At 40.0% G+C, this 24,661-nt stretch overlaps 2 non-coding genes across 2 annotated transcripts; both read right to left on the reverse strand.

The window, feature by feature from the left end:
* Positions 1–472: 472 nt before the first annotated feature.
* On the reverse strand, positions 473–580 carry LOC148577062 (small nucleolar RNA R71). Its single transcript, XR_015904090.1, has one exon. It is a non-coding gene; the product is annotated as a small nucleolar RNA R71 (small nucleolar RNA).
* A 15,146-nt stretch (positions 581–15,726) lies between these two features.
* LOC148577063 (small nucleolar RNA R71) lies at positions 15,727–15,830 on the reverse strand. Its single transcript, XR_015903958.1, has one exon. It is a non-coding gene; the product is annotated as a small nucleolar RNA R71 (small nucleolar RNA).
* Positions 15,831–24,661: the final 8,831 nt, after the last annotated feature.

A 24,661-nucleotide genomic window follows, 5' to 3' on the forward strand; every position in this document is an offset into this window, starting at 1 on the left:
GAAGCTAAGAGAAGCTAAAGCACAACACTCTGGAGAGGACCTTACAGAAATTTTCGAAAAAGAAGAAGACATGGCCGAACCCAATAACAATGGTGGAGATGCCAGGAAGATGCTTGATGACTTTACTGCACCAACTTCTGACTTCTATGGAAGAAGCATATCAATTTCTGCAATTGGAGCAAACAACTTTGAGCTTAAGCCTCAATTAGTTTCTCTAATGCAGCAAAATTGCAAGTTTCATGGACTTCCATTGGAAGATCCTCATCAGTTCTTAGCTGAATTCTTGCAAATCTGTGACACTGTTAAGACCAATGGGGTTAATCCCAAGGTCTATAGACTTATGCTTTTCCCCTTTGCTGTAAGAGACAGAGCTAGGACATGATTGGACTCACAACCTAAAGAAAGCCTGAAATCTTAGGAAAAGTTGGTCAATGCTTTCTAGGCCAAATTCTTTCCACCTCAAAAGTTGAGCAAGCTTAGAGTGGAAGTCCAAACCTTCAGACAGAAGGAAGGTGAATCCCTCTATGAAGCTTGGAAAAGATACAAGCAATTGATCAAAAGGTGTCCTTCTGACATGCTTTCAGAATGGAGCATCCTATGTATATTCTATGATGGTCTGTCTGAATTGTCCAAGATGTCATTGGACCACTCTGCTGGTGGATCTCTTCATTTGAAGAAGACGTCTGCAGAAGTCCAGGAACTCATTGAAATGGTTACAAATAACCAGTTCATGTATACTTCTGAAAGAAATCCAGTGAATAATGGGACAACTCAGAAGAAAGGAGTTCTTGAGATTGATACTCTGAATGCCATATTAGCTCAGAACAAAATATTGATTCAGCAAGTCAATACGATTTCTTAAAGTCTGACTGAAATGCAAGCTGCATCAGGCAGCACTAAAGAAGCCTCCCCTAAAGGAAAAGCTTATGACCCTGAGAATACTGGAATGGAAGAGGTGAATTACATGGGAGATTCCTATGGAAACACCTATAATCCTTTATGGAGGAATCATCCTAATTTCTTATGGAAGGATCAACAGAAGCCTAATCAAGGCTTCAGTAACAATAATGGTGGGAGAAATAGGTTTGGCAGTAACAAACCTTTTCCATCATCTTCTCAGCAACAGACAGAGAATTCTAAGCCGAGCCTCTCTGACTTAGCAACCATAGTCTCTGATCTATCTAAGACCACTCTCAGTTTTATGACTAAAATAAGGTCCTCCATCAGAAATTTGGAGGCACAAGTGGGTCAGCTGAGTAAAAGAGTTACTGAAATCCCTCCTAGTACTCTCCCAAGCAATACAGAAGAGAATCCAAAGAGAGAGTGCAAGGCCATCAATATACCCATAGTGGCCGAACCTGCAGAGGAGGAAGTGGCAGTGATTTCCAGTGAGGAAGACCTCCATGGACGCCCACTGACCACTAAGGAGTTCTCTATTGAGGAACCAAAGGAATCTGAGGCTCATATAGAGACCATAGAGATTCCACTGAACTTACTATTACCATTCATGAGCTCTGATGAGTATTCTTCCTCTAAAAAGGATGAAGAAATTATTGAAGAGCAAGTTGCTTAGTATCTAGGAGCAATCATGAAGCTGAATGCCAAGTTATTTGGTAATGAGACTTGGGAGGGTGAACCTCCATTGCTCATCAATGAACTGAATGCTTTGGGGCAACTAAAGTTACCTTAGAAGAAATCGAATCTCGGAAAGTTGTTAATACCTTGTACCATAGGCACCATGACCTTTAAGAAGTTTCTGTGTGACCTGGGATCAGGAATAAACCTCAAGCCACTCTCTGTAATGGAGAAACTAGGGATCTTTGAGGTACAAGCTACTAAATTCTCATTAAAATTGGCAGACAAATCAAGGAAACAGGCTTATGGAGTTGTAGAGCATGTCTTAGTGAAGGTTGAAGGTCTGTACATCCCTATTGATTTTATAATCCTAGACACTGGGAAGGATAAGGATGAATCTATTATCCTTGAAAAACCCTTCCTAGCCATAGCAAGAGCTGTGATTGATGTGGACAGAGGAGAATTGGTCCTTCAATTGAATGAGGACTACCTTGTGTTTAAAGCTCAAGGATCTTCTTCTGTAACCATGGAGAGGAAGCATGAAAAGCTTCTCTCAATACAGAGTCAAACAAAGCCCCCACACTTAACTTCTAAGTTTGGTGTTGGGAGGCCACCATTAAGCTTTGAGTCTCTGTGAAGCTCTCTAAGAGCTCACTGTCAAGCTATTGACATTAAAGAAGCGCTTATTGGGAGGCAACCCAATGTTATTTAATTATATTTATTTGTTTTCCATTGTTATTTTATGTTTTCTTTAGGTAGATGATCATGTGAAGTCACAAAAACAACTGCAAAATTAAAGTGGAATAAAAAATAGCATTAAAAATAGCACACCCTGGAAGACAGGGTTACTGGCGTTTAAATGCCAGAATGGGCAGCATTCTGGGTGTTTAACGCCAGAAAAGGGTGTCTGGCGTTTAATGCCAGGAAAGGTAGCAGAGCTGGCATTAAACACCAGAATTGGCACACAGAGGGTGTTTACACGCCAGAATGGTGCAGGGAGCAGAATTCCTTGACACCTCAGGATCTGTGGACCCCACAGGATCCACACCTATCCCACCTCTTCTTCTCTCCTCTTCACACCTTTTCATAACACTCTTCCCCAAATACCCTTTCCCAATCACATCAATACCTCTTCCTAAAACACATAATCTCTTCACCACTCACATCCATCCATCATAAAACCCCACCTACCTCACCATTCAAATTCAAAACATTTCCCTTCCAAACCCAACCCCCTCTTACACGAACTCCATCCCTCTCTTTTCCTATAAATACCCCTCCTTATCACCTTCCACTTCACACATCTTACACACTTACCCCCCTTGGCCGAACCCACTCCTCACCTCTATCTCCTCCATTTCTTCTTCTCCTCTTCCTTTCTTTTCTTTTTTTCTTGAGGACGAGTAAACCTTCTAAGTTTGGTGTGGAAAAAGCCCTGTTTTTTGTTTTTCTATAACCATTAATGGCACCTAAGGCCGGAGAAACCTCTAGAAAGAGGAAGGGGAAGGTAATTGCTTCCACCTCCGAGTCATGGGAGATGGAGAGATTCATCTCAAAAGTGCATCAAGACCACTTCTATGAAGTTGTGGCGAAGAAAAAGGTGATCTCCGAGGTCCCTTTCATGCTCAAAAAGAGTCAACTTTAATCAAAGGTTGGGCGAAGTCCTCATGGACATCTTTGTGGAAGAAGCTCAATGGAAGAGAGACTCAAGAGGCAAGCCGGTTCAATTAAGAAGGCCTGACCTCAAACGCGTGGCTAGGGGATGGTTGGAGTTCATCCAACGCTCTATCATTCCTACTAGCAACTGGTCTGAAGTTACTGTGGACCGGGCTATCATGATCCATAGTATCATGATTGGAAAGGAAGTAGAAGTTCATGAGATCATATCTCTAGAACTATATAAGGTGGTGGAAAAGTCTTCCACATTGGCAAGGTTAGCCTTCCCTCATCTCATCTGTCACCTATGCAATTTAGCTGGAGTTGTCATAGAAGAAGACACCCTCATTGAAGAGGACAAGCCCATCACTAAGAAAAGGATGGAGCAAATAAGAGAGCCCACTCATGGGCCTCAACAAGAGCATGAGAAAATTCCTCATCATGAAATCCCTGAGATGCTTTAAGGGATGCACTTTCCTCCACATAACTATTGGGAGCAACTCAACACCTCTTTAGGAGATTTGAGTTCTAACATGGAGCAACTAAGAGTGGAGCACCAAGAGCACTCCATCATCCACCATGAATAAGAGAGGACCAAAAGGCCATGAGAGAGGAGAAACAAAGGCAAGGAAGAGACATAGAGGAGCTCAAGCACTCCATAAGATCTTCAAGAGGAAGAACTAGCCGCCATCACTAAGGTGGACCCGTTCTTTAATTTTCTTGTTCTTATTTTTCTGTTTTTCGATTTCTATGCTTTATGTTTTATCTATGTTTGTGTCTTTATTACATGATCATTAGTGTCTAGTGTCTATGTCTTAAAGCTATAAATGTCCTATGAATACTTCACCTTTCTTAAATGAAAAATGTTTTTTGAAAAAGAAAAAGAAGTACATGAATTTCGAATTACATCTTGAAAATAATCTAATTATTTTAATGTGGTGGCAATACTTTTTGTTTTCTGAATGAATGCTTGAGCAGTGCATATTTTTGATATTGTTGTTTATGAATGTTAAACTTGTTGGCTCTTGAAAGAATAATGAAAAAAGAGAAATGTTGTTGATAATCTGAAAAAGCAAAAAATTGATTCTTGAAGCAAGAAAAAGCAGTGAAAAGCTTGCAGAAAAAAAAAAGAAAAAGAAAAAGCAAGCAGAAAAAGCCAATAACCCTTTAAACCAAAAGGCAAGGGTAAAAAGGATCCAAGGCTTTGAGCATTAATGGAGAGGAGGGCCCAAATGAATAAAATCTTGGCCTAAGCGGCTAAACCAAGTTGTCCCTAACCATGTGCTTGTGGTGTGAAGGTGTCAAGTGAAAAGCTTGAGACTGAGCGGTTAAAGTCGTAGTCCAAAGCAAAAAGAGTGTGCTTAAGAGCTCTGGGCACCTCTAACTGGGGACTCTAGCAAAGATGAGTCACAATCTGAAAAGGTTCACCCAGTTATGTGTCTGTGGCATTTATGTATCCGGTCGTAATACTAGAAAACAAAATGCTTAGGGTCACGGCCAAGACTCATAAAGTAGCTGTGTTCAAGAATCAACATACTAAAATAGGAGAATCAATAACACTATCTGAATTCTGAGTTCCTATAGATGCCAATCATTCTGAACTTCAAAGGATAAAATGAGATGCCAAAACTGTTCAGAAGCAAAAAGCCACTAGCCCCGCTCATCTAATTGGAACTGAGCTTCATTGATATTTGGAATTTATTGTATCTTCTCTTCTTTTTATCCTATTTTGTTTTTAGTTGCTTGGGGATAAGAAACAATTTAAGTTTGGTGTTGTGATGAGCGGATAATTTATACCCTTTTTGGCATTGCTTTTATATAGTTTTTAGTATGATTTAATTACTTTTTATTATATTTTTATTAGTTTTTATTCAAAAATCACATTTCTAGACTTTACTATGAGTTTGTGTTTTTTTTCTGTGATTTCAGGTATTTTCTGGCTAAAATTGAGGGACCTGAGCAAAAATCTGATTCAGAGGCTGAAAAAGGACTGCAGATGCTTTGGATTCTGACCCTCCTGCACTTTAAGTGGATTTTCTAGAGCTACAGAAGCTCAATTGGTGCGCTCTCAATTTTGTTGAAAAGTAGACATCCTGGGCTTTCTAGCAATATATAATAGTCTATACTTTTCCCGAGATTTGATGGCCCAAACTGGCGTTAAAAGCCAGCATAAAACTTTCTGGCGTAAAACGCCAGAACTAGCACCAGAATTGGAGTTAAACGACCAAACTGGCACCCAAGCTGGCCTTTAACTCCAAGAACAGCCTATGCACGTGTAAAGCTCAATGCTCAGCCCAAGCACACACCAAGTGGGCCTCGAAAGTGGATTTCTAAACTATTTGCACTTAGTTACTTATTTTCTGTAAACCCTAGTAACTAGTTTAGTATAAATAGCACTTTTTACTATTGTATTCAGAATCTTGGATCTTTTATCATACTTTGGAGACCATTGTTCACATTTTGGAGGCTGGCCATCGGCCATGCCTAGACTATTTTCACTTATGTATTTCCTACGGTGGAGTTTCTACACCCCATAGATTAAGGTGTGGAGCTCTGCTGTTCTTCATGAATTAATGCAAGTACTATTGTTTTTCTTTCAATTCATGCCTACTTCTTCTCCAAGATAGACTCTTGTACTTAATTCAGTTAAGTCAGAATGAAGCGGTGACCCGTGATAATCACCTACTATCTTCGTTACTCGCTTAGCCAAGATCCGCGTGCCTGACAACCACAAGCGGTCTACATGATGTTCAACGTAGTCATTGGACGACAGCGGGAGTATATTCTCTTAGATATCTAATACACGGACCGAGTCCGTGAGATTAGTATCTTTGTGATATAGGCTAGAACCAATTGGCAGCATTCCTGGGATCCGGAAAGTCTAAACCTTGTCTGTGGTATTCCGAGTAGGATCTGGGAAGGGATGACTGTGACGAGCTTCAAACCTGTGAATGTTGGGCGCAGTGATAGTGTGCAAAAGGACAAGGGTCCTATTCTGATGCTAGCGGAAACCGACAGATGATTAGCCGTGCGGTAGCTATACATGTTATTTTTCATTCGAGATGAGCAATCCGACAGTTGATTAGCCGTGCAGAGATCGTACCTGGTATTTTTCATCCAAGAGGATCATACAGCTTGCCATGGAAGGGAGCATGCATGGTTGGAAAAAGGCAATAGAAAAGCAGAGGTTCAGAAGCAACAAAGCGTTCCCAGACGCTTATCTGAAATTCCCACCAATGAATTGCATAAGTAACTTTATTTTATTTTATGCTTTATTTATCTTTTAATTATCAATTCTCATAACCATTTGAATCCGCCTGACTAAGATTTACAAGATGACCATAGCTTGCTTCAAGCCGACAGTCTCCGTGGGATCAATCCTTACTCACGTAAGGTATTATTGGACGACCTAGTGCACTTGCTGGTTAGTTGTGCGGAGTTGTGTAAAGTGTGAATCACAATTTCGTCCACCAGTAGGGTGTTACAGGAGTCTGTTCATATAAAATTATAAAAAGTTAGTTCAAAATTAACAAAAGTATAAATTTCATATAAAAAACAAAGTTAAAAATGTACATATTAACTCAAAATATCATGACATTAGTTGTTTAGACTAGTAAGTAATAATAAATTCTGTGAGTAATAATAAATTCTCGTGTTACCTGATCATTTGGAATACTAACAGATTCATCACCATCTTCAAATTCATCTTCGCTGACCATTCTATCGTTATGTTGAACATCTTTTTAAATAGTTCTCTATACATTTCCTTTTTGTGTGACCAGTTTGATTGCAATTAGAATATTGTTGCCTTTTATTTTCATCTTTTCAGACTTTTGGTGCACCTTTGGATTTTGCAACAGAAGGATCACCAACTTTCTTGTCTTTTTAAGATGAAATAGTCTGCTCCAACTTTGCTTCCAAGTCTTTCGTCACTCTACAAATTTCATTCATTGTGTAGCAAAAATGAGACAATTTTCTACCTCCTTAGTATATCATACGAGAACTAGCAACTGATATTGCACCTATCTACATCAGAATGCTCCTTTCTTCATCCTGTTTTCCGTTTATGTTACCTTAATCATTGATGAGTCCATATTTTCCGACATATTTTGACTTGATTTGGATGGATTCTAGCACATGAACTCACACTTAAGCACTCAAATAGCATACTTTTGTGTTTGATCCCCAATTTGGTCCTAAATGTGAAACATGCATTTTAATACTTAGATTAGTGATTTTTAATTCCACTTTTATGTCATTCGATGCCGTGATATGGTTTGTGAGTGATTTCAGGCCTTGGAGGTAAGAATGGATAGCCAAAAGTGGAAGAAAGCATGTACAAGGGAGAAAACATGAAGAAAACAAGGAAAAGCACCCACAGCGAAGTGTGCGTGCGCACAGCCCTGCGTGCGCGCACACAAGCGAGAATTTTCATGTGTGTGTACGCATGCACCTGTGCGTACGCACAGGTCAATTTTCAGCCGTGTGTGCGAACGCACACGTCTATGCGTCCGCACAGGTCCCAACACGTGGTTTCATTAATGATGCACGTGCTTCGCGATTTCTGAGGCCTCTTGGCCCATTTTGGAAGGCTGGGATGCTGTTTTGGAGTGCTATATGAGGGGAGAATCAGCACATATCAAGACATTAGCTTTCATTAGGAATTTCCTCATAGTTTTGCATAGTAATTAGGAGTAGGAGTAGTGTAGAGTAGAGAGCTCTCCTAGGGTTTATGTAGTTTTCATGTAGCATTTTATAGCAAGCTTAATTTTGGATTTTAATCATCTTTAATTGTAAGTACTCTTTAATTCCTCTTTAATTACATTGTCTTTTACTTTCATTTCGTTTGGTTCAAGCACTTTGTTTATAATTGCAATTTTGAGTTCTTAAAGTTTTGATTGATGAATTTAATGTTTCATGCCTCCTTTATGTTTGATTGCTTGTTTATGTTTGGTTTTGTTGATAGTTGGTTATAGTTCTCTAATTTCCATTGCAAATTCCCATGTTTTACTTTTATGTACACAAGGTGTTTGTGAAAATTCCAACTCTAGATTTTGAGTAGATTTTCTCACCTTGGCTTGTGGTTTGAGTTCCTAGGATACTACTGTCATAATGTCCAACATTTAGTGGCAATTCTTGGGTAGTTAGTTGGCTCTTGTTTCCATTGACGCTAGCCTTTTATCAACTAGTTTGGTAAGTTGGTTAGGACTTATGGATTAAGGTCAATTATGCTTGCTTGACTTACTCCTCGATGGTTGGGGTTGACTAGGCGATATTGACTCATCATAATTACCATAGTTGTGGTTATGGCGATGATAGGATTCCTTGGACACTCATTCCCAAGTCGAGGCTCTTTATTGCATTTATAGCATTTTCACTAGTTTTGCTCTTACCTTCTCTTTACTTGCATCAATTCCAATTTTGATCATCTCTTAGTTCTTTTATTGCTTAGTTCGTTTAATCTTTAATTTCCTGCTTGAAAACCCCCTTTTGCCCTCTTCACAACTGAAAGAAGTAACATTTCATTTGCATTCCTAGGGAGAACGACCCAAGGTTGAAAGACTCTCGGTTTAGATTAGAAATTGTAAACTTTGATCGGGCATTACTTGTTGGTTGAGAACTATACTTGCAACGAGGTTATTTCTCCTTTACTGAGAAGGAATTCTTAACCGACGAATTTACTCGCGTCAAGTTTTTGGCACCGTTGCCGGGGATTGCAAACGGTGTTATATCTTTAGGTTGTTGTGAATATGTTAATAGTGTAAATAGTTCCTTTTCGGTTGTTTGTTTGCTTTTGTTAGTAGGTTTTTGTTTATATTTTCTTGATGACTTTTTCTCACCATCACCACAATGCACCCCAATGGAACCCAAACACTTACCTTCATAGTCACCAATCTTACACACCATCCCCTCACTACATACAAAACCAAAACCCTTATCCTCATGAGTTTGACTGTTAACCTTCATCACCTCAATCTCCATCTTCATATATGGATCAAGCCACACAAGAAGTACTTTTCATGCTAATTCAAGAACAACAAGAGTTTTGGAAGAAGCAAGAGCAAGTCATGTCTACCTTAGCAAAAGCTTTGGGTCAATTAGCTTCATTGCGTTCGTGCCACAAGCAAGAAATTCTAGTGGATGAATGTGTGGGCTCAAGTGAAAAGTGTGGCGTGAAAGAAGAATCGAAAATTCAAGTAGAAGATGTCAAGTCACAACATGAAGTGCCAAAGGAGATAAGTGAAGATTGGGTAGGAATTGATCAAGAGGATTCCATCATTCAAGATTTTTTGTCCAACTTGGGTAATTCCTTCTATGACCTTCATAGACCTCCATTATTAGATTTGGAAGGAGACGTTGATGTGGACTTCACACAACCTCCAATTTTTTACTTGAGTGATGATGAAGAATATTCAAAAGAGGTTAAGGAAGACTCTATCCGCCAAGAAGTGAAGATAGTTGTGCAAGAACGAATTGAGCAGGTGAAGACTTCTCTAACAAGATTTCTAGGCCCACATCAATATGCTGTTATAGAAACGGATGGTCAACTTCGAACCTTTCTTGGAGTAGCGGATGGTGAAGAGAAGAATGTTAATTGGCCAAGGAGTAGAATGTTCATCCAAGGGACCAATCCAACATTTAGAGCTCAATTATGGTGCAAGAGTCAATGTAGTGGATTCCGGGGAATGCACAAGCATGTCAATGGTGATAGAGGAACACAAGTATGGGATCCGGGCATATGTTCTAAGAGTCAACAAAGTTGGATCCTAAGTGCTAGCATGAATTCTCTCATGAGTTTGATGCAACCTAATTGGGACCCCGGAGGTCAAATCAAGAGCAAACTTGGTTGGAGATTCAAGGAGGAGTGGAAGCATAAGCGGCCCTAACAAGGATCTCCTCACCAAGTCCAACTTAGGACTATAAACCAAAGTGCTAGGTGGGAGACACCCCACCATGGTAATATCCTTCTAACTTTCTCTCTTTTAGCTTTTATTTCATGAATAAATTGGCTATTTTGCTTGGTTAGTTGGGTTCTTTTTTATGTTTATTAGGTAATTTTAGTGAAATAATGTGTTTTTGGGAGTTTTGTGATGTTTTGGGGCTTGAAAACCTGTGTTGGACATCAGGTTTGGTGTCTTAGAGCCGAAATTTTTGTTGCAGGAACAGAGAAATGTGTGTCCGCACAGCCTTGTGCGTGCGCACAGATCCCCTGTTTTCCCATTCTTGTGCGTCCGCACAGCATCTTGCGCACGCACACCACCCAACACCCCCTCTGCTCGCAACACACGCACGACTTGTGCGCGTGCACACCACCCTCCTTTTCCCTTTTTGTGTGACCGCACATTATGCGTGCGGCTGCACTATCTAAAAAAAAGCCACATGTGCGAGCGCACACCCCTTGTGCGCTCGTATAGCCTGAACAAACCCTTCTGGTTGCAGCGATCGCACCTCTTGTGCGATCGCACGCCACCCCCTTTCTTCTTTTGTGCGTCCACACACTCTTTTGTGCGTGCGCACAAACCCCTCCTTTCTCCTTACGTGCGAGCGCACGGCTCGTGTGCGCCCGCACAGGACGCGTTACACCTTCTGTTCGCAGCGTCTGCACGATCTTGTGCACGCGCATACCCCTTCTTTCTCCCCTGTGTGTGTCCGCATAGGTCACTTTTTGAACGTTAATTCGGAAAGGGGGTACACTCGCGCTTCAGTTCCAAACCCCCCCAAACCTTTCTTCTTCTCTCAGAATCCAACCCCTCCTCTTCATACCACCAATCCTCCACCCCGCGACCAAACACGGCCGGCGACCACCACGCCCTCGCCGTCACTCTCTCTCTCTCTCACCTTGTTTCTTTTTCTTTATTCTTTCTCTTATACATTTCCCTTCTCTCTCTCTTCCCTGTCTCTGCCTCCGCGTAGTGCCCAGCCCTAGGCCGCACATCCTTGTTCCGGTGAGCAACCGCCAGTGGTGGCGGACCCCTGTGCCGCTGCACCCCTCTCTGTCTCGCCCTCACCTTCCTTCAATCCTTCTTCTTCTGCATTACAGGTTCAAGCCTTGTGTCCCCTGCCCTGTTTCATTTCTTTTTTGATTCTTTTTAATTCTGCTTTAGTTCCTAGATGGTTTTAGGTTAGATGATTTCTAGTTTTCTGGATTGAATATATGTGATGCTGCTTGAGTATTTTGGATTACTTTCTGGACTGTGTGATGCTGTTCTTGACTGAACTCTGGATGCTGCAATTGTTTAACTGTGATTGATGCCTGTGAATACTGAACTTGTTATGCTTGTTGAAATGCCTGAATAAAGTTTTTGGTCTGATTTCTTTGTCTGATCAGCAAAAGAGCTTGGATTTTGCTTCCATTTGGCATTTTATTTTCATATAGTTCAACTTTATGCTAAATATAAATGCTGCTTGAGATGGAATTCTGTATGCACTCTGCCTTATACATGCCTGATGAGCGGATAATTTATACGCTTTTTTGCATTGTTTTTACATAGTTTTTAGTATGATTTGATTAGTTTTTAGTATATTTTTATTAGTTTTTAAATAAAAATCACATTTCTGGACTTTACTATGAGTTTGTGTGTTTTTCTGTGATTTCAGGTATTTTCTGGCTGAAATTAAGGGACTTGAGCAAAAATCAGATTCAGAGGTTGAAGAAGGACTGCAGATGCTGTTGGATTCTGACCTCCCTGCACTCAAAGTGGATTTTCTGAGCTACAGGAGTCCAAATGGCGCGCTCTCAATTGCGTTGGAAAGTAGACATCCAGGGCTTTCCAGCAAAAGATAATAGTCCATACTTTTTCTGAGTTTAGATGACACAAACTGGCGTTCAACGCCAGCTCTCTGCCCTATTCTAGAGTTAAACGCCAGAAACAGGTTGCAAAGTAGAGTTAAACGCCAGAAACAGGTTACAAACTGGCGTTTAACTCCAAGGAAGACCTCTACACGTGAAAGCTTCAATGCTCAGCCCAAGCACACACCAAGTAGGCCCCAGAAGTAGATTTCTGCATCATTTACTCATTTCTGTAAATCCTAGTAACTAGTTTAGTATAAATAGGACTTTTTACTATTGTATTTAGGTCTGATCTTTGATTGGTTTTATGCTATCTTAAACCTTTATGGGGGCTGGCCATTCGGCCATGCCTGGACCTTCATCACTTATGTATTTTCAAGAGTAGAGTTTCTACACACCATAGATTAAGGTGTGGAGCTCTGCTGTTCCTCATAAATTAATGCAAAGTACTATTGTTTCTCTATTCAATTCAAGCCTATTTCTTATCTAAGATATACACTTGTTCTTCAACCTGAGGAAGGTGATGATCCGTGACACTCATCATCATTCTTACCTATGAACGCGTGCCTGACAACCACTTCCGTTCTACTTGCAATAGCTTAAGTGCATATCTCTTAGCCTCCTGATCGTGAAATTAGAGTCTTCGTCATATAGGCTAGAATTATTGGCGGCCATTCTTGAGATCCGAAAAGTCTAAACCTTGTCTGTGGTATTCCGAGCAAGATCCGGGAAGGGATGGCTGTGACGAGCTTCAAACTCGCGAGTGCTGGGCGTAGTGACAGACGCAAAAGGATTACTGAATCCTATTCCAGTATGATCGAGAACCGACAGATGATTAGCCGTGCGGTGACAGTGCATTTTGGACCATTTTCACTGAGAGGACGGGAAGTAGCCATTGACAACGGTGATGCCCTACATAAAGCTTGCCATGGAAAGGAGTAGGAAGGATTGGATGATAGCGGTAGGAAAGCGGAGATTCAGAAGGAACAAAACAACTCCATACGCTTATCTGAAATTCTCACCAATGAATTACATAAGTATCTCTATCTTTATTTTATGTTTTATTTATCTTTTAATTATCAAAACTCTATAACCATTTGAATCCGCCTGACTGAGATTTACAAAGTGACCATAGCTTGCTTCAAGCCGACAATCTCCGTGGGATCGACCCTTACTCACGTAAGGTTTATTACTTGGACGACCCAGTGCACTTGCTGGTTAGTTGTGCGAAGTTGTGACAAAGAATTGAGATTACGATTGTACGTACCAAGTTGTTGGCGCCATTGAGATCACAATTTCGTCGCACCAAGTTTTTGGCGCCGTTGCCGGGGATTGTTCGAGTTTGGACAACTGACGGTTCATCTTGTTGCTCAAATTAGGTAATTTTATTTTAATTTTCAGTTTTTGTTGTTCTTATTTTCGAAAAAAAATTATGAATTATTCTCTATTCTTCAAAATTTTTAAGAAGAAATTCTAGAGTTTCTTCATGATCTGTTGAAGCCTGGCTGGCTATTAAGCCATGTCTAAATTTTTGGACTGAGGCTTCCACTTATCATGGTAAGAGTCCTTAGACTCTCATCTAATCAGCTGTTATATGCCTGATTTGTATCTGCTGAAGCTTGGCTGGCCATTGGCCATGTCTAGTGTTTTGGACCGGAGCTTTCACTAAAAGCTTGGCTGGCTAGTGAGCCATGTCTAATTCCTGGACTGGAGCTTTAGACTAACATTGCATGATTCCTGGAATTCTCATTAAAAATTTTGAAATCCTTATTTTTCTTTTCCAAAATATTTTCAAAAAAATTACAAAAAAATTTAATAAAAGCATAAAAACCAAAAAATTTGATGTTTCTTGTTTGAGTCTTGTGTCAATTTTTAAGTTTGGTGTCAATTGCATATTTTTAATTTTTTTGAAATTTTTGAAACTCATGCATGGTGTTCTTCATAATCTTCAAGTTGTTCTTGATGAATTTCTTTGTTTGATCTTTGCATTTTCATGTTTTGTGTCTTTTTTTATTTTTCATATGCATTTTCAATTTGTTAGTGTCTATACATGAAAAATTTTTAAGTTTGGTGTCTTGCATGTTTTTCTTTTCTTAAAAATTTTCAAAAATAAATTATTGATGTTCATCTTGACATTCAAGGTGTTCTTACATGCATAATGTGTTTCGATTCATAATTTTCATGTTTTGAGTCTTTTTCATGTTTTTCTCTTCCATCATTAAAAATTCAAAAATAAAAAAAAATATCTTTCCCTTTTCTTCTCATAAAATCCGAATATTTGACTTGAATTTTTCAAAAATTTTTAAAAATCTAGTTGTTTCTTATGAGTCAAATCAAATTTTCAATTTAAAAATTCTATCTTTTTCAAATCTTTTTCATTTTTCTTTTATGAGTTTCAAAAATTTCAAAATGATTTTCAAAATCTTTTTTTTATTTCTATTTCATATTTTCAAAATTAATGCTAACAATTAATGTGATTGATTCAAAAATTCTAAAGTTTGTTACTTGCCTAGTAAGAAAGGTTCAATCTTTAAATTTTAAATCATATCTTTTTGTTTCTTGTTAGTCAAGTAATCAAGTTTAATTCTCAAAATCAAATCTTTTTAAATTGCTTTTTCAAATCTTTTTCAAAATAAGTTTCAATCACATCTTTTCAAAATCAATTTCAAAATCTTTTCTAACTTCTTTTTTTAACTTCTTATCTTTTCAAAAATTGATTTTCAAATCTTTTTCAAACTAATCCTATCTTTTTGTTTCAATCATATCTTTTTCAAAACTACCTAACTAATTCTCTCTCTAATTTTCAAAAATCACCTTCGTCTTTTTCAAAATTCCTTTTTAATTAACTATTTGTTTTAAATGTTAATTTGATTTAATTTTATTTTCCTTTCTTAATTTTCGAATTTTAACTTTAATTTTTAAATTAAAAACAAAAATATTTTTCTTTTCTTTTCAATTATTTTCGAAAATTCTTCTCTCTCACCTCTTTCTAATTATTTATTTATCTACTAACACCCCTCTTTCACTCAAGAATTCGAACCCACTCTTCCCCTCTGTGTTTGGATTCTTATCTTTTCCTTCTTCTATTCTTCTCTTCTTATACTTACATAAGGAATCTTTATACTGTGATATAGAGGATTTCATATTTTCTTTTGTGTTCTCTTCTTTTTCATATGAGCAGGAACAAAGATAAGAACATTCTTGTTGAAGCTGATCCTGAACCTGAAAGGACTCTGAAGAGGAAGCTAAGGGAAGCTAAAGCACAACTCTTTGGAGAAAATCTGACAGAAATTTTCGAAAAAGAAGGAGACATGGCCGAAAATAATAACAATACAAGGAAGATGCTTGGTGACCTTACTGCACCCAATTCCAATTTACATGGAAGAAGCATCTCAATCCCTACCATTGGAGCAAACAATTTTGAGTTAAAGCCTCAATTAGTTTCTCTGATGCAACAAAACTGCAAGTTTCATGGACTTCCATCAGAAGATCCTTTTCAGTTCTTAACTGAATTCTTGCAGATCTGTGATACTGTTAAGACCAATGGGGTTGATCCTGAGGTCTACAGGCTTATGCTTTTCCCATTTGCTGTAAGAGACATAGCTAGAATATGGTTGGACTCTCAACCTAAAGATAGCTTGAACTCTTGGGATAAGCTGGTCACAGCTTTCTTAGCCAAGTTCTTTCCTCTTCAAAAGCTGAGTAAGCTTAGAGTAGATGTTCAAACCTTCAGACAGAAAGAAGGTGAATCCCTCTATGAAGCTTGGGAGAGATATAAGCAACTGACCAAAAAGTGTCATTCTGACATGCTTTCAGAATGGACCATCCTGGATATATTCTATGATGGTCTGTCGGAATTATCAAAGATGTCATTGGACCATTCTGCAGGTGGATCCATTCACCTAAAGAGTTGGTTGTAAATAACCAGTTCATGTACACTTCTGAAAGGAATCCTATGAGTAATGGGACGCCTCAGAGGAAGGGAGTTCTTGAAATTGATACTCTGAATGCCATATTGGCTCAAAATAAAATATTGACTCAGGAAGTCAATATGATTTCTCAGAGTCTGAATGGATTGCAAGCTGCATCCAACAGTACTCAAGAGGCATCTTCTGAAGAAGAAGCTTATGATCCTGAGAACCCTGCAATAGCAGAGGTGAACTACATGGGGGAACCCTATGGGAATACCTATAATCCCTCATGGAGAAATCATCCAAATTTCTCATGGAAGGATCAACAAAAGCCTCAACAAGGCTTTAACAATGGTGGAAGAAATAGGTTTAGCAATAGCAAGCCTTTTCCATCATCCACTCAGCAACAGACAGATAATTCTGAGCAGAATCCATCTAGCTTAGCAAATATAGTCTCTGATCTATCTAAGGCCACTTTAAGTTTCATGAATGAAACAAGGTCCTCCATTAGAAATTTGGAGGCATAAGTGGGCCAGCTGAGTAAAAGGGTCACTGAAACTCCTCTTAGTACTCTCCCAAGCAATACAGAAGAAAATCCAAAGAGAGAGTGCAAGGCCATTGATTTGACCATCATGGCCGAACCTACAAGGGAGGAGGAGGACGTGAATCCTAGTGAGGAAGACCTCCTGGGACGTTCAGTGACCAATAAGGAGTTTCCCTTTGAGGAACCAAAGGAATCTAAGGCTCATCTAGAGACCATAGAGATTCCATTGAACCTCCTTCTGCCCTTCATGAGCTCTGATGAGTATTCTTCTTCTAAAGAGAATGAAGACATTACTGAAGAGCAAGTTGCTAAGTACCTTGGTACAATCATGAAGCTGAATGCCAAATTATTTAGTAATGAGACTTGGGAAGATTAACCTCCCTTGCTCACCAATGAACTAAATGCATTGGATAGGCAGAAATTACCTCAAAAGAAATAGGATCCTGGTAAATTCTTAATTCCCTGTAACATAGACACCATAACCTTTGAGAAGGCTCTGTGTGACCTGGGGTCAGGCATAAACTTAATGCCACTCTCTGTAATAGAAAAACTTGGGATCTTTGAGGTGCAAGCTGCCAGAATCTCATTAGAGATGGCAGACAACTTAAGAAAATAGGCTTATGGACAAGTAGAGGACGTGTTAGTGAAGGTTGAAAGCCTTTACATCCCTGCTGATTTTATAATCCTAGACATTGGGAAGGATAAGGATGAATCCATCATCCATGGAAGACCCTTCCTAGCCACAGCAAAAGCTGTGATTGATGTGGATAGAGGAGAGTTGGTCCTTCAACTGAATGAGGACTACCTTGTATTTAAAACTCAAGGTTCTCCTTCGGTAACCATGGAGAGGAAGCATGAAAAGCTTCTCTCACTGCGGAGTCAACCAAAGCCCCCACAGTCAAACTCTAAGTTTGGTGTTGGGAGGCCACAACCAAACTCTAAGTTTGGTGTTGAACCCCCACATTCAAACTCTAAGTTTAGTGTTAGGAGGTTCCAACAATGCTCTGAACATCTGTGAGGCTCCATGAGAGCTCACTGTCAAGCTATTGACTTTAAAGAAGCACTTATTGGGAGGCAACCCAATGTTATTTAATTATATCTATTTATTTTCTATTGCTATTTTATGTTTTTTTAGGTGATGATCATGTGGAGTCACAAAAACTACTGAAAAATTAAAAACAGAATGAAAAATAGCATTAAAAATAGCTCACCCTGGAGGAAGAACTTACTGGCATTTAAACGCCAGTAAGAAGCATCAAACTGGCGTTTAACGCCAGAAAGAAGCATCAAGCTGGCGTTAAACGCCAGAAACAAGCACCAGACTGGCGTTTAACGCCAGAACAGAGCATGGAAGTGGCGCTAAACGCCAGAAACAGGCTACATTTGGGCGTTTAACACCAAAAACAAGCAGCAAGCTGGCGTTTAACGCCAGACATGCATGCTAAGGGCGCTTTACATGCCTAATTGGAGCAGGGATGTTAAGTCCTTGACCCCACTGGATTTGTGGACCCCACAGGATCTGTAGACCCACAGGATCCCCACATTTTCTTCTCTCCTCTTCACTCTCTTTCACAAATACCCCCCACCAATCACCTCAATCACTCTTCTCCATCACCTCTTCACCATGCACATCCATCCTCTCTTCCCCAAAAACCCCACCTACCTCCAAAATTCAAACTCTTTTCCCTCCCAAACCCAACCCTAATGGCCGAACCCTAAACCTCCCCCTACTCCTATATAAACCCCTCATCACTCCTTCATTTTCACACAACACAACCCTTTCTTCTTCCCTTGGCCGAATACACACCTCTCTCCCTCTCCTCCATTTTTCTTCTTCTCCTCCTTCCTTCTTTCTTCTTTTGCTTGGGGACAAGCAAACATTTTAAGTTTGGTGTGGTAAAAGCAATGCTTTTTATTTTTCCATAACCATTAATGGTACCTAAGGCCAGAGAAACCTCAAGAAAGAGGAAAGAGAAGGCAATTGCTTCCACCTCTGAGTCATGGGAGATGGAGAGATTCATCTCAAAGGTCCATGAAGACCACTTCTATGAAGTTGTGGCCAAGAAGAAAGTGATCCCTGAGGTTCCTTTCAAGCTCAAAAAGAGCGAATATCCGGAGATCCGACAAGAGATTAGAAGAAGAGGATGGGAAGTTCTCTCTAATCCTATTCAACAAGTCGGGATCTTAATGGTTCAAGAGTTCTATGCAAACGCATGGATCACTAGGAACCATGATCAAAGTGTGAACCCGAATCCAAAGCATTGGCTTACCATGGTTCGGGGGAAATACTTAGATTTCAGTCCGGAAAATGTAAGGCTGGCGTTCAACTTGCCAATGATGGAAGAAAACGCACGCCCCTACACTAGAAGGGTCAATTTTGATCAAAGGTTGGACCAAGTCCTCATGGACATATGTGTGGAAGGAGCTCAATGGAAAGTTGACTCAAGAGGCAAGCCGGTTCAATTAAGAAGACTGGATCTTAAGCCTGTAGCTAGAGGATGGTTGGAGTTTATTCAACGCTCAATCATTCCTACTAGCAACCGGTCTGAAGTTACTATAGACCGGGCCATCATGATCCATAGTATCATGATTGGGGAGGAAGTGGAAGTTCATGAGATTATACCTTAAGAACTCTATAAGGTGGCCGATAAGTCTTCCACTTTGGCAAGGTTAGCCTTTCCTCACCTCATTTGTCACCTCTGCAATTCGGCTGGAATTGACATAGAGGGAGACATCCTTATTGAAGAGGATAATCCCATCACTAAGAAGAGGATGGAGCAAACAAGAGAGCATGGACCTCAACAAGAGCATGAGGAAATTCCTCACTATGAAATCCCTGAGATGCCTCAGGGAATGCACTTTCCTCCACAGAACTATTGGGAGCAAATCAACACGTCCCTAGGAGAATTAAGCTCCAACATGGAATAACTAAGGATGGAGCACCAAGAGCACTCCATCATCCTCCATGAGATTAGAGAAGATCAAAGAGCTATGAGGAAGGAGCAACAAAGGCAAGGAAGAGACATAGAGGAGCTCAAGAGCACCATTGGTTATTCAAAAAGAGGAAGACGCCACCCTCACTAAGGTGGACCTGTTCCTTAATCTCCTTGTTCTTATTTTCCTGTTTTTCGGTTTTTGAGCCTTATATTTTATTTATGTTTGTGTCTTTACTAGATGATCATTAGTGTTTAATGTCTATGTCTTAAAGCTATGAATGTCCTATGAATCCATCACCTCTCTTAAATGAAAACTATTTTAATTACAAAAGAATAAGAAGTACATGGTTTCGAATTCATCCTTGAAATTAGTTTAATTATTTTGATGTGGTGACAATAGTTTTTGTTTTCTGAATGAATGCTTGAACAGTGCATATGTCTTTTGATATTGTTGTTTATGAATGTTAAATATGTTGGCTCTTGAAAGAATGATGAAAAAGGAAAAATATTATTGATAATCTGAAAAATCATAAAAATTGATTCTTGAAGCAAGAAAAAGCAATGAATACAAAAGCTTGCAGAAAAAAATAAATAGCAAAAAAAAAAGAAAGAAAAAGAAAAAAGCAAGCAGAAAAAGCCAAAAGCTCTTAAAACCAAAAGGCAAGAGCAAAAAGCCAATAGCCCTTAAAAACAAAAGGCAAGGGTAATAAAAAGGATCCAAGGCTTTGAGCATCAGTGGATAGGAGGGCCTAAAGGAATAAAATCCTGGCCTAAGCGGCTAAACCAAGCTGTCCCTAACCATGTGCTTGTGGCGTGAAGGTGTCAAGTGAAAACTTGAGACTGAGCGGTTAAAGTCAAGGTCCAAAGCAAAAAAAGAGTGTGCTTAAGAACCTTGGACAGCTCTAATTGGGGACTCTAGCAAAGCTGAGTTACAATCTGAAAAGGTTCACCCAGTTATGTGTCTGTGGCATTTATATATCCGGTGGTAATACTAGAAAACAAAGTGCTTAGGGCCACGGCCAAGACTCATAAAGTAGCTGTGTTCAAGAATCAACATACTGAACTAGGAGAATCAATAACACTATCTAAATTCTAAGTTCCTATAGATGCCCATCATTCTGAACTTCAATGGATAAAGTGAGATGCCAAAACTATTCAAGAGGCAAAAAGCTACTAGTCCCGCTCATCTGATTGGAGCTAAGTTTCATTGATATTTTGGAATTTATAGTATATTCTCTTCTTTTATCCTATTTGATTTTCAGTTGCTTGGGGACAAGCAACAATTTAAGTTTGGTGTTGTGATGAGCAGATAATTTATACGCTTTTTGGCATTATTTTTACATAGTTTTTAGTATGATTTGATTAGTTTTTAGTATATTTTTATTAGTTTTTAAATAAAAATCACATTTCTAGACTTTACTATGAGTTTGTGTATTTTTCTATGATTTCAGATATTTTTTGGCTGAAATTGAGGGACTTGAGCAAAAATCAGATTCAGAGGTTGAAGAAGGACTGCAGATGCTATTGGATTCTGACCTCCCTGCATTCAAAGTGGATTTTCTGGAACTGCAGAAGTCCAAATGGCGCGCTCTTAATTGCGTTGGAAGGTAGACATCCAGGGCTTTCCAGCAATATATAATAGTCCATACTTTGCCCGCGTTTAGACGACGCAAACTGGCGTTCAACGCCAGCTCTCTGCCCTATTCTGGAGTTAAACGCCAGAAACAGGTTGCAAAGCAGAGTTAAATGCCAGAAACAGGGTACAAACTGGCGTTTAACTCCAAGAAAGACCTCTACACGTGAAAACTTCAATGCTCAGCCCAAGCACACACCAAGTGGGCCCCGGAAGTAGATTTCTGCATCATTTACTCATTTCTGTAAACCCTAGTAACTAGTTTAGTATAAATAGGACTTTTTACTATTGTATTTAGGTCTGATCTTTGATTGGTTTTATGCTATCTTAGACCTTTATGGGGCTAGCCATTCGGCCATGCCTGGACCTTCATCACTTATGTATTTTCAACGGTAGAGTTTCTACACACCATAGATTAAGGTGTGGAGCTCTGCTGTTCCTCATAAATTAATGCAAAGTACTATTGTTTCTCTATTTAATTCAAGCCTATTTCTTATCTAAGATATACACTTGTTCTTTAACCTGAGAAAGGTGATGATCCGTGACACTCATCATCATTCTCACCTATGAATGCGTGCCTGACAACCACTTCCGTTCTACTTGCAATAGCTTAAGTGCATATCTCTTAGCCTCCTGATCGTGAGATCAGAGTCTTCGTGGTATAGGCTAGAATTATTGGCGGCCATTCTTGAGATCCGGAAAGTCTAAACCTTGTCTGTGGTATTCCGAGCAGGATCCGGGAAGGGATGGCTGTGACGAGCTTCAAACTCGCAAGTGCTGGGCGTAGTGACAGACGCAAAAAGATTACTGAATCCTATTCCAGTATGATCGAGAACCGACAGATGATTAGCCATGCGGTGACAGCGCATTTTGGACCATTTTCACTGAGAGGACGGGAAGTAGCCATTGACAATGGTGATGCCCTACATAAAGCTTTCCATGGAAAGGAGTAGGAAGGATTGGATGAAAGCAGTAGGAAAGCGGAGATTCAGAAGGAACAAAGCAACTCCATACGCTTATCTGAGATTCTCACCAATGAATTACATAAGTATCTCTATCTTTATTTTATGTTTTATTTATCTTTTAATTATCAAAACTCTATAACCATTTGAATCCTCCTGACTGAGATTTACAAGGTGACCATAGCTTGCTTCAAGCCGACAATCTCCGTGGGATCGACCCTTACTCACGTAAGGTTTATTACTTGGATGACCCAGTGCACTTGCTGGTTAGTTGTGCGAGGTTGTGACAAAGAATTGAGATTACGATTGTGCGTACCAAGTTGTTGGCGCCATTGAGATCACAATTTCGTGCACCAATGCCTCAACACCATTTTGAACCTGAAATTTACAGCTTTGTTTCTTCTGTTGGTGTCATTGTTCCTATGCATATTTGATTCCATTTGATACATTGCTAGCTGAGCACTTATCTGTTAATTTTTACTGACACATCAAACTGCATTTCAAAAATCAACCAAGCTGAAATTCATTCTGTTTGATACCTTTGTAAGTGCGTAGCATGCTAAGTTACTACATTATGTGCTGACTGCCCATTCCTTTCTGCTCACACACCAAACTAGCATTAAACTTCCAATTTTGAAATCTGTTTGGTGTCATTAGCAGCAGTACATACATTGTTTTCTCCGTGAATTGATCAATTGCTTATTCATGTGTTTTTAACATCAAAGCCATGTACATAACCACTTTGCTCCTTTATGTTTTTGAGCCATGCAATCCATTTCTCAATGGAGCATTGCTTTGGACGAGAAGTTATGTACATGTGATTATTTGTAATCTTTTTAACATGAATAAGTGCATGCTTTTACCTTTGCTTTGATTATTGCCTTTCGTGCCAATTTTTGCGAAACTTTTCAATCTTCAAGGCACAATGGCAACAATCAATTTCTTTCCATTCAATTCACTTGCATTGTTACACCTAAGTCCTATGTATGCTTTAATTGTTGTTCACTCATTGATTTGTCACTTAGGTTGCTTGATTTTGGGGAAACGCATTTTCTTTTGCGCATTTAACTGTTTTATACATGTTTTTCCCTGGATTGAGTATTTGTTTACTCTGATGGCTCTTATTTAAATTGTTTGATCATATCCTTCTTCCTTCTATGAATTTCTATCTATTTCTCCTAAAGTGTATTCTGTTTTTGTCTTTTTCAGGATGGCCTGCAAGGAAAGGAGAAAGCCAATCCTTTGGCTCGTCTTCCTCCGGTGCAACCAAGTAACCAACCGGACACATTCGTCAATGCCGAAGCCCAGGAACAATACAAGAAGCTAGAAAAGCGCACCTTTCATTATGAGAGGAAGCTAAACTTGCCTGAGAAATATGTGGATCAAATCTTTAACAGAATAAATTTTTATCATTGGGGATTCATAAAATCCGACCCGGTGGAAGTAAATGAACACCAGGTCAAGAAATTCTACGCAAATCTCCTAAAGTGGGATGCTCAAACTATTTTTCTAAGAGGTGTCACCTTGGACACCTCTGATACTGCTTTAGAGGCCCTCTTGGATATTCCGCATATTCCTCTGACTCGGGACGCTTAGACTCAAATAATGAAGGACGTGTCATTGGGCAAAATTTCTTTGGATGTGGTCCTGGAGAAGATTGGCCAGCCTAAGGCTAGATGGGAGTACAGCAAGGGAGAGCAGGCAGTCCCGTTGAGCATTGCGTGCACTGACCTCAACCCAGAGGCGAGGATCTGGCAGCAGATCATTGCCAACTACATTCTTTCGAGCACGCATGCCATGCATATCAGAGTCCGGGTGGCAGTTTTGCTATGGGCTATTCTGGAGGGGAAGAGGATCTCTGTTCTTTCCCTGATCAGAGAGTCGATGATGAATGTGAACCAATAGCTAAAATTCAACGTTCCCTTCCCATCATTGATCACCAGATTAGCAGCCCTATCCGGTGTAGAGAGACGGCCAATAAATCGGACGTCTGTCTACATCAGTAAGCAGCCATTTCTTCCATACGGTAATTATGACGGGCCGCGTCAGAAGAAGAGGAAGACCTCTGAGCCTACATCAGCAGCAGCAGAGCCTTCAGCACCCGCACCCACACCCCGACCTCAGACGCCATATGAGTTGTGTCGGGAGATCCTTCAGGCCGTCCACCGCTACGAGCGCCGCAATGCTCGCCGCTTCCAGTGGATAGTGGTGAAGTTTGAGGGTAGAGACCTTGGGCCACCTCCTCCAGATACACCAGAACCTGAGGCCGAGGAGCCTGCATCTGAGGAGCTAGCAGCTGAAGCTGGCCAGGCAGTCAAGCAGCCAGAGCGGAGACCTGAGGAGCCCATAGCTGAAGAACATAGAGATGAGGAGCCTACAGTCGAGGAGCCGGCAACTGGAGCCGAGTTGCCAATTGACATGGCAGTCGAGACAACTGACCAGGCAGTTGACCAGCCAACAGCACAGACCACCCTAGCGACATCCAGCGCCATCATTGTTTACCAACGTCACCACCACCACCCACCACCATCTGACGGTGGAGCCCCTCATGGATGATTCCCTCCGACTGGCTATTTTGGGCAATGAGGACAATGCATCATCTAAGTGTGGGGGAGGAACTACTATTTTTGGGTGTAAATATTCTCTTCCGAAC

The sequence above is a fragment of the Arachis ipaensis genome, chromosome B1 (genome assembly GCF_059453495.1).
Source record: "Arachis ipaensis isolate K30076 ecotype BB chromosome B1, ASM5945349v1, whole genome shotgun sequence".
In the NCBI taxonomy this organism is placed as follows: Eukaryota; Viridiplantae; Streptophyta; class Magnoliopsida; order Fabales; family Fabaceae; genus Arachis; species Arachis ipaensis.